The sequence below is a fragment of the Meles meles genome, chromosome 8 (assembly GCF_922984935.1).
Source record: "Meles meles chromosome 8, mMelMel3.1 paternal haplotype, whole genome shotgun sequence".
In the NCBI taxonomy this organism is placed as follows: Eukaryota; Metazoa; Chordata; class Mammalia; order Carnivora; family Mustelidae; genus Meles; species Meles meles.
Window position 1 is genome coordinate 119,175,787 of NC_060073.1, and position 12,164 is coordinate 119,187,950.

At 53.9% G+C, this 12,164-nt stretch overlaps 1 protein-coding gene across 1 annotated transcript in view; it reads left to right on the top strand.

The window, feature by feature from the left end:
• The window catches only part of TMEM123 (transmembrane protein 123), a 50,355-nt gene that overhangs the window by 24,904 nt on the left and 13,287 nt on the right, over positions 1 to 12,164 (top strand). The window lies entirely within an intron of this gene.

Genomic DNA, 12,164 nt, shown 5'->3' on the forward strand with positions numbered 1-12,164 from the left:
TCACCAACGCAGCCATCTGGTCGTGGACGTTTCTGTGTCGGGACATTTTTGATAACTGAGTCTCTTTCGAAGTACTTGTTCTGCTCGGATTTACCATTACTTCCTGGTGAAGTCTTGCTAGTTCATCTGGAGGTTCTTAGAATTTTTCCTTCTCGTGTGTTTCCCCGTGTGTGGGCATGTAAGTGTCCAGAGCGGCTTCTTAGGATCCTTCGGGTTTCTGTAGAGTCCGTCTTACAGTCCTTTTACTAATTTATAATGTTGACGTGGGTGTGCTATTTCCTTGGTTTAGACTAGCAAAAGGATTGTCAAGTTTATCTTTCCCAAGAACCAGCTCTTGGTTTTGTCGATGTCCTTGTTTTCATGTTGTGTATTTCATTTATTTCTGCTCTAAACTTAGTTTCCTTCATTCTGCCAACTTGGGGTTCAATTTGTTCTTGTTTTACTAATTTGTTAAGGGACAGAGTTAGGTTGTCTATTTGAGATTTTTGTGTCTTTGTTTCTTAATGTCGACATTTATTGGTATAAACCTTGCTCTTTGAACTGCTTTTGTTGTATCCCCTAAGTTGATTTTATATATGTTCCATTTTTTATTTACTTCCCCTTTAATAATTTCTTTGATTTGTTGTTCAGGCGAGTGTTTAATTTCGTGTATTAGTGAATTTTCCAGTTTTACTCCTGTTTCTTATTTGTAGTTTCATTGCTTTGTGGTAAGAGTAGGTGCTTGTAGGACATGTCTTCGTGAATTTACTGTGACCTGTTTTGTGGGCCAACATACGTTCTCTGCGTGCTTTTGAGAAGAACGTGCATTTTGTCGATGGACAGACTGTTCTATTCATGTCTGTGGGGTCCACCTGGTGTATGATGGGATCCCCTGGCGAGCGGTAGGGAATCAGAATGCCCACCTATGGGCATTTTTCCTGGTAGTTTCTGCTTTATATTTTCAAGCGCTCCGATGTTTGGTTCGTAAATAATTACAATTGTTACATCTTTTTGATGGAGTGATTCCTTTACCATTACATAATGGCCCTCTTTGTGTGTTTTTACTACTCTCAGGTTAAAGTGTTTTTGTCTCACGGAAGTAGCTACCGCTGGTCCTTGGGAATACCGTTGGCTCCTTGGGAATACCGTTGGCTCGAAATAACTTCTCCCACCCGCTCACTTGCGGTGTGTGTGTCGTCGCGGCTGACGTGCATCTCTGGTAGGCACACATCACGGATCTTGTGTTTCATCCGCTCAGCCATTCTGAGTCTTCTGATTGCAGGATTTTATGCATTTGCGTTTAAGTCTCAATCACTGGCGTGTAGGGCTTCCCTTGCGCCTTCCCGCTGAATTCTGGCCGTTGTGCCAACCTGTCGTTACTTTTTCATATCCTGCTGTTGTACTGTGCTGTTGTTTGATGTCCCTACTCTTTGACTTCTTTGTCATGGTCTTTTGTGTGATTATAGATTTTATCTTGTGATTATGAGATTTACATAAAATATCTTAAAATTTGACATCCTGTTTTAAACTGATTACAGCTTCGATAGAATTCCTAAACTTGACAGTATTACTTCTGCTCCCCCTTACATTTTGGCTATTAATGTTAGCCCGCGTATTTTTTTCATGGTGTAACGTGAAAGGGAAAGTAACAGAGCCTCCCTGAACTTGTAGAGCAACGCTCTGATGAACTGTGCGCCGCTGTCACCACAGGAAGAAATCAGCCGCTCACAGCCCACGGCGGGCGGCCTGTCCTGTCAACTTCTAGAAGCATACGCCAGCAGCAAGTTTTATGCCAGCTTTTCATGTTTTTGTGATGACTAGCGTCTTCAAATCTATTGAGACTCCCTGTAGCACTTTGTAGTGACAAATTCCCCAAGCTTCTGTTTGTTCTGGAAATTTTATCTCCCCTCGTTTCCTAAGGACTACTCTGCCAAGCGTAGAGTTCTTGGTTTAGAGCGTTTTTCTTTTCTTTAAAGATTTTGTTTATTTAGCAGAGAGAGACAGCTTTTTTTTTTTCCCTTAATATTTTGAGTTTATCATCCCCTTCCCTCCTGGCCTGGAACCTTGTTGAGAACCCGCGTATCATCCTGTGGCGTTCCCTGTATCTAATTTCTCTTTTCCCTTCTTGCTTGAAAGAAACTTTGAAAGAAACTTGGTAAAAGTGTGTCTTGGCCCAGGAGTCCTAGTACAGTTTGACCTTTTTGGCCTCCCTGGGGCCGCGTGAACCTGCATGTCCCTTTGTGTCCTCAGGTTCGGGGAGTTGGAAAGCAGTCCATGTGCTTGCTTTGGTGACACGCTCACTAAATTTGTGTCACGTTGGTTCTGAGCATTTAAGCAAGCAGTCTCCTCGCCTGGTCCTTCCCAGTGGGCAGACAGCTCTGGACCGCGCTATCTGGGCTCGTGGATGGTCTGCTGTTGCCTTGCCTGGGGCAGGCGTGCTTGCTATCAGGTCTGCTGTGGGTACGGCGGCTGCCCAGGCTGCGCCCCCGCCGAGGACAGATGGACAGGTCCTCTGTTGGCTCCCAGCGCAGGCAGGGCCACAGGATGGGCTCTGGGGTGCCTGGACACTCGGGATTCTGGTCCGGGTTCCTTCCCGGAGGCGCTGGGGCTCTAAGTCAGATTCTCTGCCCTGCAGGACGCCTGTGCCCAGTCAGGCAGTGCTGTGCCTGGAGGGCCCCGACCCTAGGCCCCGTGGGGCTGCTCTGCGGGCAAGGGAAACCAGCGCTTAGCTTTCCACTGGCGTCCCTGCAAGCAAGGCCGCTGCTGGGCTCTGCCCCTGCCCCTCCTGCGGGCTCCGTTCTGCATCCTCGGCCTGTCGCCGGGCTGGGGCTGTGACAGTGGCGGGCGGGGCTGCCGGCTGGTCCCTGGACAGGCAGCCAGCTCCGGAGCCGGAAGGCCTGTGAGCACAGCACACTGGCAGAACGGGCTGTGGGCCCTGTCCTACAGACGGCCACCCTGGCCTTCTGCCGCTATGATGCCGGCTGCTCCGCAGTTCCCTGGGGTGTGACGCCCTGTTCCTGCCGGGCCAGCCAGGGTCTTCGTTTGAGACCCAGAGAAGGCAGAGCTGCACGCCCCCAAGTCCTCAAGGCTGGGCGCCCACAGGCGCTGGAGAAGGAGGGAGCCACGGCTGGCCCAGCTGCTTGGGTGCTGCGGGTAGCAAATCCGCTTGCCAAGATCCCCGTTGGGCATGACCTGAGTGGGGGCTTCCATAAAGCCTCCTGCAGAATGGGGGAGCTGGACATCCAGCCTGGGCTCCTCCCTGCCTGCAGGAGCCCGTGCTGGCCCAGGGTGGGGGTGGGGATGCCCTTGGCCTGCGGGCACTTCTCTCACTCAGCGTGTGGGGTCTGCCGTGGTCTCGGCAGGGGGCTGCCTCTGCCTGGTGTTCGAGACCCTGTTTGTGGTGTCTGGTGTGTGACTGCTTGAGTAGTTGCCCTGGGGGAGGGGGCAGTCAGAAGTGGCTCGGGCCACCACCCTCCCACGCTCGCCGTCCCTGCATTCCTGACACACAGACACGTAGGCATGCTGATTACGCTCCATCAACTTGTACTGTAGGAATCGCAGGAAAAGGAGCAATACAAGTGTAAGTCAAGGGGTGAATTTTGAAAGTATTTTTTAAAGATTTTATTTATTTATTTGACAGATAATGAGAGCAGGAACACAAGAGGGGGAGCAGCAGAGGGAGAGGCAGAATCCCCGCTGAGCAGGGAGCCCGATGTGGGGCTTGATCCCAGGACCTTGAGATCATGACCTGAGTTGAAGGCAGACCTTCAACCACTGAGCCCCGCAGGTGTCCCTTGAGAGTCTTTTAAGATGTGACTGTCACTGGCCTGCTTTTCCTTGATGAGACTCTCTCTTTTCACACTGAGTAGAATTACATGGGGCTCCTGCGTGCCAGGAGCACAGCAGCCAGACCGACAGAATTGTTGACCTTTTCAAAACCCTGCCCCGTGCTCCTGAGAGACCTGGAAAGGAGTGGCCAATCCCAGGGACGTGTGCTCTCCAGAACCAGGGGGACCCCGGACTAAGGCACTACCTCTGCTGGACAGGAACTTGGCCTCCCCAGATGACATGGAGGCCAGGGGAGGAGAACAAAACCCCCGCCCGAAAGCTGCAGTGCTCGCTCTTTAGCCTCGCTGTTCGGTATTGAGAGCACACGTGTGTTTCTGTTTGTGAAGACGGTCGGTGGTGGACAGTGAAGGGAACGGACAGGGGCCCTGTCGGCGAGCAAGGCGCACAGCCCAGCGGACAGGGCCCCGGCCGGGGTCCCACGGCCGCTGATGGTTCGCTCGCTGCTTCCTGCCGCCACGTGGGGCTTGCCCACAGCCTTGGCATCCGTGCCCCTCTGTCACTGGCAGGGAACACACCCCCTGTCCGGGCTCTTCTCCAGAGCCCTTGGCATTTGTTACCGGCTCAGACCATGGGCAGCGCCTGCTGCCTCAAACCGGGACCGCATGTGGCAAATGGCCAGGATTTGCTCCCTGCTCCCGCCGGCCACTGCCTTGTGGGTCCCGAAGCCGTTTCAAGCGTTTGAACAAATACGTGTTTTTAGTCACTGCAAAGTAGACAGTTTTCCTTGGTCTTGCAAGAAAAAAATGTTCGTATTGAATATTTTCTAATGTCTTCATCCGGCGAGTTAGGACGATCTGCGGACAGCCTGTGGACTGCACATGTTGGACTCCTCCCTCTGCGGACATCCGAGTGGGTCGTGTTTATGCGTGTGTGTCCTTGGGCGGTGCATGGAGCCTGTTTGCAGCCTTGTTCTCTTGGGGCGGCTGTGGCCACGCGTGCTCGGGCTCCGTGGTCAGTGTCCGTCTTCCATAACTGGCGACGGCGGCAGCGCTCAGCCCTTCGGGGACGCCGAGACCCGCCTTCCCACACCGCCCAGCCATGCCGAGGAGCCGACACCGGACGGGGGCGGCCCTGGCCGTCCGCTGTGTGCCCACAGCGCCCACGGCTGTCGGTGTGTGCAGCACGCGGCATGTGCCCGCCGAGGTTTGCTGAGTACTCGGACCAACTCCGAGGCCGCTCATTCCGTCTGCAGGTGACTGAGCACCGGCTCTTGGTTACTGAAGAAGGCTGCACAGGGCGGGGACAGTCACTGGCCCTGAGCACGGCTCCCAACTTGCCACAGCCGCGGCCAGACGCGGGAACTGAGGGTGGGACGCCTCCTCCAGGCTGGCCAGGTTCCCGTCCTGGCTTCCCATGCTGCTTTGAGCTCCCGTTACTGGGCCTGTGGGCCTCACTGAGCTCTGCAAAAGGGACTGACTGTGCCGTCTGCCTGCTGGGGGTTAGGACAGTGGCTGGCATTTATGGGACGTGCAGAACAGCGTCTGACTCAGAATCAGTGCTCGCTGAGGCCTGAACCCGCACGTCCACCTGGGGCAGACCGCTTCAGAGCTCGGTCCAGGTCGGGGCCATCCCCACAAGTAAAGGGACAGTAGAAGGCATCAGCAGATGGTTTCTGACCAGCCCAGAAACCCCAGAGCCAGCGGGCCTAGTGCCGCTCCTGAGGGTCTCCTCAGGGCCGAGAGCGGGCAGGACAGGGGAGGGAGGGGGTCTGGACAGTGTCCCACCTCAGGTGCTAATAAGCCAGCGCCTTCCTGCATGTTTACATACGGTACGCGTACAAGACCTACTCATACGTCTATTTCCATATAAACTTCTGTAAGTATATAAAGATTATTCCTTTCCAAAGTAGACATTTTCTTAGTCGCTACAGAAAGAAACTTAGTTTCAGCATTTCACTGGGAGGAAACATAAAATGAGCAAGTCCGTGGAAGGGTAGCTCCAGCGGCAGGGTTTCTGGGCTTAAGGGAGAAACTGCCCCTTTTCTACCTCATCCAGAGGGAGGCGCTGACGGCTGAGCCGATGGTTTTCCTGCTCAGCGGGAAGGGCCGGCAGACCACCCCCATCCTTATCCCAGATGCCTCTGGTCTACAGCAGGGCCTTCTGCTCTCTCTGATGAGCCCCTCCACCCGAGCCAGGCCCTCTGCTCCCCGTGGAGTCTGGGGGTCCCTCTGCCCGCGGCGGGAGACGGTGTGCAGGGCCGGGTCTCTGTGCCGACCTCTGAGCCCCCCGTTCAGGACGGGGTTGCCGTTGCCTTCCTCCATTCAGGGGTGGGGTATGGCGTTTGGCCAGACGGACAAAGCGTCATCACCTTGACCCGAACCCTGCGGTGGGCACAGTTCAAGGATGACCTCCCAGTGACCGTCACACCGTGCAGTTCTGTCTTCTGTGGGACCGCATTCCAGCACGTCACTCTGACCGAGAGAGGACCGGACACACGGGATTCCGGTTACTGGTCAGCTGACCTATGGCTGAGGGTCCCTGGGCCCGGCCGTATACTGAGGTCCCCGTGGCAAGTGTGGGGTATCGGCGAGAGCAGCGGGCGGCGCTGGCCTGGCACCCCAAGGGGCCCTGGATTATACCTGCGGCATCTGGGGGGCACGCAGCGGGGCGCGGGTCTGCAGCCTGCTCGGTGCCTCGGTCCTGCACATGGGTGTCCGCCGGGGTGTCCCAAGGAACTCCCCCAGCCCTGACCCTGTGGGGGGCTCCAGCTGTCACTGCAAGACGGGTGCTTGTCTCTGGACCGCCGCGTACGTTCTCTAAACGACCGAGCCTCTCGGTTCACGGCTCTGTCGCACAACTGTGTGCCCATGGCTCAGAGGCCCAGGCCTTCCCAGCGAGGGACTGAGTCCAGCGCAGACAGAGCGCGGTCCCCATGCCGGCCGGCGGGGAAACTGTGGGGAGCCACGCACAGGCAGGCGGACGGTGGGGACCTGGGCTGGGTGACCTTGCGGCTGTTGGAGGTGCGTGCCTGCCATGTCCGTCCGTCACACAGAGCTGACGGGGAGGAGCTGGGTGCTCGCACGGGAGCCTGTGACCAAACAGGCTCGGCCACCCTCTGCGCTCATCGCCTTGCAACCGCACCTTCCTCCGGGAGCACAGCTGGGGCTCCCAGGCTGCTTCGTCCTCTCGTCGCTGTCGCATGTTTCCGCCCCACGGCACGGCCGTGGGGGAGTCGACTTAAACTCGGGTGATCCAGCAAGGTCGGTGTGTCTGGGGTTGGGAGCTGTTTGTCCCCACGCTGTCCGGCGTGGCCACCACTCCCGCCGGGGACCCAGGCTGCCCCCAGAGTGCTGAGCACGGCCGTGTGGGGTGTCCCCGTCTCTGACACCCACCCGTGCCCTTAGCATCAGCTCGTCTCGGGGAGGGGGTCCTGTTACCCCAGAAGCCGCACGCCTACGGTACTAGCCTGCGAGAACGCACGACGACCAGACCGTGTTGTTAACAGAATTGTGCCCTACGGCACAAAACCATGAATTTCCCTGCTCCAGTCTCCTCCACCGCGCACGCTGTCAGGAGCTGGACACCTTCTCTCGTGAAGGCGACAAGGGCCTCAGCAAATGCTGCTGGCTCCCGAGGCCGCTGTCCCCCCGGACCATGCCCACAGCTGAGTGGCCGTGTGCCGGGAAGGCCTCACTCCCAGCGCAGGGGAGGCCAGTCGGGGGATTGTAGGGCCACATCTGCATGGTCTCTGACCAGGGAGTTCAAGCCTGGAACACATAGCGCCCTGTGGGGAAGCAGATCACGGGCGTGCCCCTAGGGTGGCGGGGGCTCCAGGGCCCCACAGAGAGGCACCACCTCTGGGCCGCTGCCCCAGCACCTGGGACAAATGGTGTCCTAATCCCCGTGCCACCCTGGCCCTTACCTCCCCTGGCACGACCTGATGCTGCTCTTGACAGAACCACCCTCCAGCAGGGAGAGCAGGCCGCCCCCAAGCCACCCGTCCTGTCCCCCTTTCCCCTCCACAGTGCTGTGCTCCGTGTCGCGGCGCCTCCCTCCCGCTCCAGCCGGCACCCATGAGGACCGGGGAGGCCGGGGTGTTCTCGGCCGTGTCTGGGGCGCACCGGGCACGCGCTCCCTTTCAGTTAGTACTCAGGGAGTCAGTGTGCACCCAGCCCTCTGCGGCGTCCCCTGCGTGCGCGTGCTCGCCACCAGCTTCCCCCCGGGAATGACCTCCTTCCGCCCTTCCCAACCCCAGACTTGTGTGCGAGTCCCTCCTCCGTGCTCGTCCTTCCTTCACACCGCGGCTTGTTTCTGCTCCGCCTGCGTCTGTGCTCCGAGGTGTAAAACATCAGCCACGCTGTGTCTGAATCACAGAAAATACACCCGATGTTCCATGGTCGATGCAAATGCCCTTAGATTGGTTTTTCTTACCATCACGGGTACTATGTAGCTTGTCTTTTATAGAGCAGGCAACCAGTAGACATGGATATTTATAATTAGGCAAAACTTATAGACTCAAATACTTGCTGAATTTAACTGCATTCAGCTTTAACCAGGTAGCATCTTGTTCCTTCATTTTTAAGGGCTCCCCGTGAAAGGCTGATTTCTCATTGCAGATCTGTCTGTCTGCCGGATCCGGCTGGGAGATTCAGTTACTGTATCTCAGTGCCCGACACGGAGTACGGTGCGCAGTGTTCAGTGAGTCAGTCCAGGTTCACAGACTCAGTCGGTGATTGAAGTCTGTAGGAATGCCTAAATGATCAGGGTTTTTTAAGCACGACCTATACTTTGATTATTAAAGACGATGAATAGGAAAGCTGAAAAAGCTGTAAACCTGAATGCACAATCTTAGACTCAAACTTGTGTCCGGAAGCACCATCCTGAGCCGCTTTTCTCGGCGGAGTTCCATCGAAGCCGGGTGGCCCCTGGCTCCTGCTCCGGGGACAGGAGAGCGCCTAGTTCCGGAGGCCTCAGGAAGTACATTTCAGCTCTGCAGCCTGCAGTTCTTGCATTTCCTCCCGGGCAAGTGTCTGTGGGAGCTGCTGAGGACTGTGTGTCCCTCAGCTGGTCCGAGCTCCAATGTCCGGGTGAACCTAGCCCCCTGCCTGCTGTGTGCATCTACGTGGTGACCTTCTCTCCAAGCATGGCTGCCCCGGAGCCCACAAGCTGTGAGATGGCAGGCTCATTGTCAAAAGGTTGTAAAATTCATATTGTGATTTTCAAATTTTAATCTATGGGTAACTGAGAAGTATCTATTTTTTTATGTTTTAAGAACTGGGTATTTTTTTAACATTGATTTTAGCTTAAATTCACAATAGCCAAAATTCATACTCTTTCAATCCTTGAAAGTCATTGACTCTCATTTTGTGATGAAGTTCAGGTTCATATGTACCATGTGCTCTTGAAAAGTACATGAGTTCTAGTTGATAGAAATGTATGTTGTTAAGTCAAATGTGTTAATGTTATAAAATCTTGCTGAAATTTTTTTAAAATATTTTATTTATTTATTTGATAGAGATTGCAACTAGTCAGAGAGGCAGGCAGAGAGAGAGGAGGAAGCAGGCTCCCTGCTGAGCAGAGAACCCGATGTGGGGCTTGGTCCCAGGACCCTGGGATCATGACCTGAGCCGAAGGCAGAGGCTTAACCCACTGAGCCACCCAGGTGTCCCTTGCTGAAATTTTTTTTTATCCTGCTCACTCTTTTCCCTCAAGTTGCCAAAATCCCAGCTCCGTGGGTTGTTTCTCCCTATTGGGTCTTTCATTTTGCTTATGTTTCTCCTGTCACAGATGAAATAGAGCTTCCTCCCAGGCTGACCCTTTTATGAAAGGTTCTTTTTAAACCCTTTCCGGCTAGGGGACTTTGATCTTTAAGACTGCTGCCTGTGATCACGTGTCCTCACCGTGTTTTGAAGTGATCGGTGAACGTGTGGCAGCTGTACAATGTGGGGACTTGATGTTGGTTCAGTGAAACAACCGGAGCGACTCTCGTCAGCACTTGCCACCATTCATAGTCAACAGTTCTCATCGCCAGAGGAACGTCAGCATTGACTCCCACAACTTCAGAGACGCGGTATGGAAATCCTACTGCAGCCCCATGCGCACCACCCCACTGACTGGAGTTCGCCTGTCTGACCCCCTCATGCATTTTGCCCCCCAGCCCCACCCCTGCCTCTTGGGGCCGCCAGGGTATCACGTCTGTGAGCTTAATTTTTTAAAGTTCACATAGGAGTGAAATCACGCAGTATTGGTCTTTCTCGGACTCATTTCACTTAGCAGAACACCCTCAACGTCCGTCCTTGCTGTCACAAGTGGCAAGACTTGCTTCCGACGGCGGAGGGCTGCTGCGTCGTGTGCGCACGTCGCCGGTCTCCTTTCATCCGCCGGGGGCACCCGGGTCGCCTCCATACATACCGCGGCCGCTGTCACCAGCACGGCCGTGTGGGTACGCTGTCGAAGACTGTTTTTGTTATCTTGGGATGAATAACTAGAAAGGGAATTTCTGGATCGTACCATATTTCTACATTTAACTTCTTGAGGCACCTCAAAAATTTGGTGGCCGCACCAGCTTGCGTTCCCAATGCACAGTGCACGAGGGCTCCCCTTTCCCCACATCCTCGCCAGCACCTGTCGTTTCTTGTGCTGCTGTTCTTCGCCACTCTGACAGGTGTGAGGTGTATCTCACTGTGGCTCTGATTCGCGTGTCCCTGATGATGGGTGGTGGTAAGCATTTTTCGTGTGTCTGTTGGCCTCCGTGTGTCTGTGGGGAATGTCTTTTCAGACCCCCCCACCTGTGTTCTTAACTGGATTGTTTCTTTTCTTCGCTGTTGAGTGGAATGACTTCTTTATGTATTTTGAATATGAACCCTTTTAGATGGCTTGCAGCTCTCTTCTCCCACTCACTAGGCTGCCTTTTCATTTGTTGACCGCTTCCTTTGCTGTGCGGAGCCTTTTGGTTTGATGTAGTCGCCATTTGTTGACTTTCGGGGGGGGGGGAGTTATTTCCTTTGCTCTTGGTGTCAAATCAAAAAAACCACAGCTGCGACTAATGTCACAGAGCTCATTGCCTGTGTTTCGTGCTGGAAGTTGTATGACTTGAGTCTTAACATTTAAGTTAATCGACTTCAAGTGAATTTTTACATACGGTATAAGGCAGCGGTTCAGCGTGCCCAGCACCATTTGCGGAAGACACGGTTTTCCTCACTGTGTGCTCTTGAACCCTCTATCATGAATTAATGGGCCATATGTCCCTGGGTTTATTTCAGGGTGGTCTGTTCTCTTGTCCTGATCTCTGTGTCGGTTTTTACGCCAGTACCATGCTGCCTGCGTTTGTGAAGATTTGTAATAGCACTTGAAATCAGCACGATGTTTCCAGCATTGCTTTTTGTCAAGATCACTTCGGCCACTGAGGGTGTTTTGTGGTTTCATTCAAGCCTCAGGATTTTCTATCTGTGAGACGTGCCACGGGAATGCTGATTGGGGTTGAACGGAATTACGGAAAGCTTTGGGTAGCGTGGGTTTTTAGCAATACTAGTTTTCCAATACATGAGCATGGACTGGTTTTCCGTTTGTGGCCTGCTCAACAACTTTGTCGGTGTTTTATGGTTCTCAGTATATGGGTCACCCACCTCCTCGCTTCAGTTCGCTCCTCGGTGTCTTACTCTTCCTGGGCGGCTGTAAGTACCGTTGTTTCTCGACTCTGCGTGCTGCAGGTTCCTTACAGGTGTGCAGAAGGACAGCACAGTTCTGTGTACTGATGTCTGTTTTCTGCAACTGAACTGAATCCATTTATTCCGTCGGTTACTTTGGTGGGATCTTCAGGGCTTTCCGAGTGTAATACCATGTCATCTGCAGACGGCGACAGTTCTGCTTTTTCCTTCCCAATTTGCCTTTCATTTTTCCTGCCTAACTGCTCTTGCCAGGCCTGCTAATGCTGTGTTGAGGGGAGGTGGCAAGAGGGGGTGTCCTTGTCTTGTTCCTGAGCCTATAGGAAAAATTTTCGGGTTTTCCCCACTGAGATGATGTTTGCTCTGGGTCTGTCCGACGCAGCCTCCATTATGCTGAGGTACATTCCCTCTATAGCTACTTGGTTGGGAGTTTTTATTGTGAACTGATGTTGACTGTTATCAGGTGCGTTTTCTGCATTTGTTGGGGTGATCATGAGGTTCCTAACTCTGATTTTGTTCATGTGGTGGATGACATGGGCTTACAGATGCTGAGCAATCTTTGCCTTCCTGGCATAAATCCCACTTGATTACGATGGAGGATCCTTTTGGCAGATTGACGGATATGGTCTGTTAATACTTGGTTGGGAATGTTTGCATCTGTGTTCATCAAGGACGTTGGGGGTTACATTTCTTTGCTTGTGACATCCTGATCCGGTTTGTTGATCAGGGTAA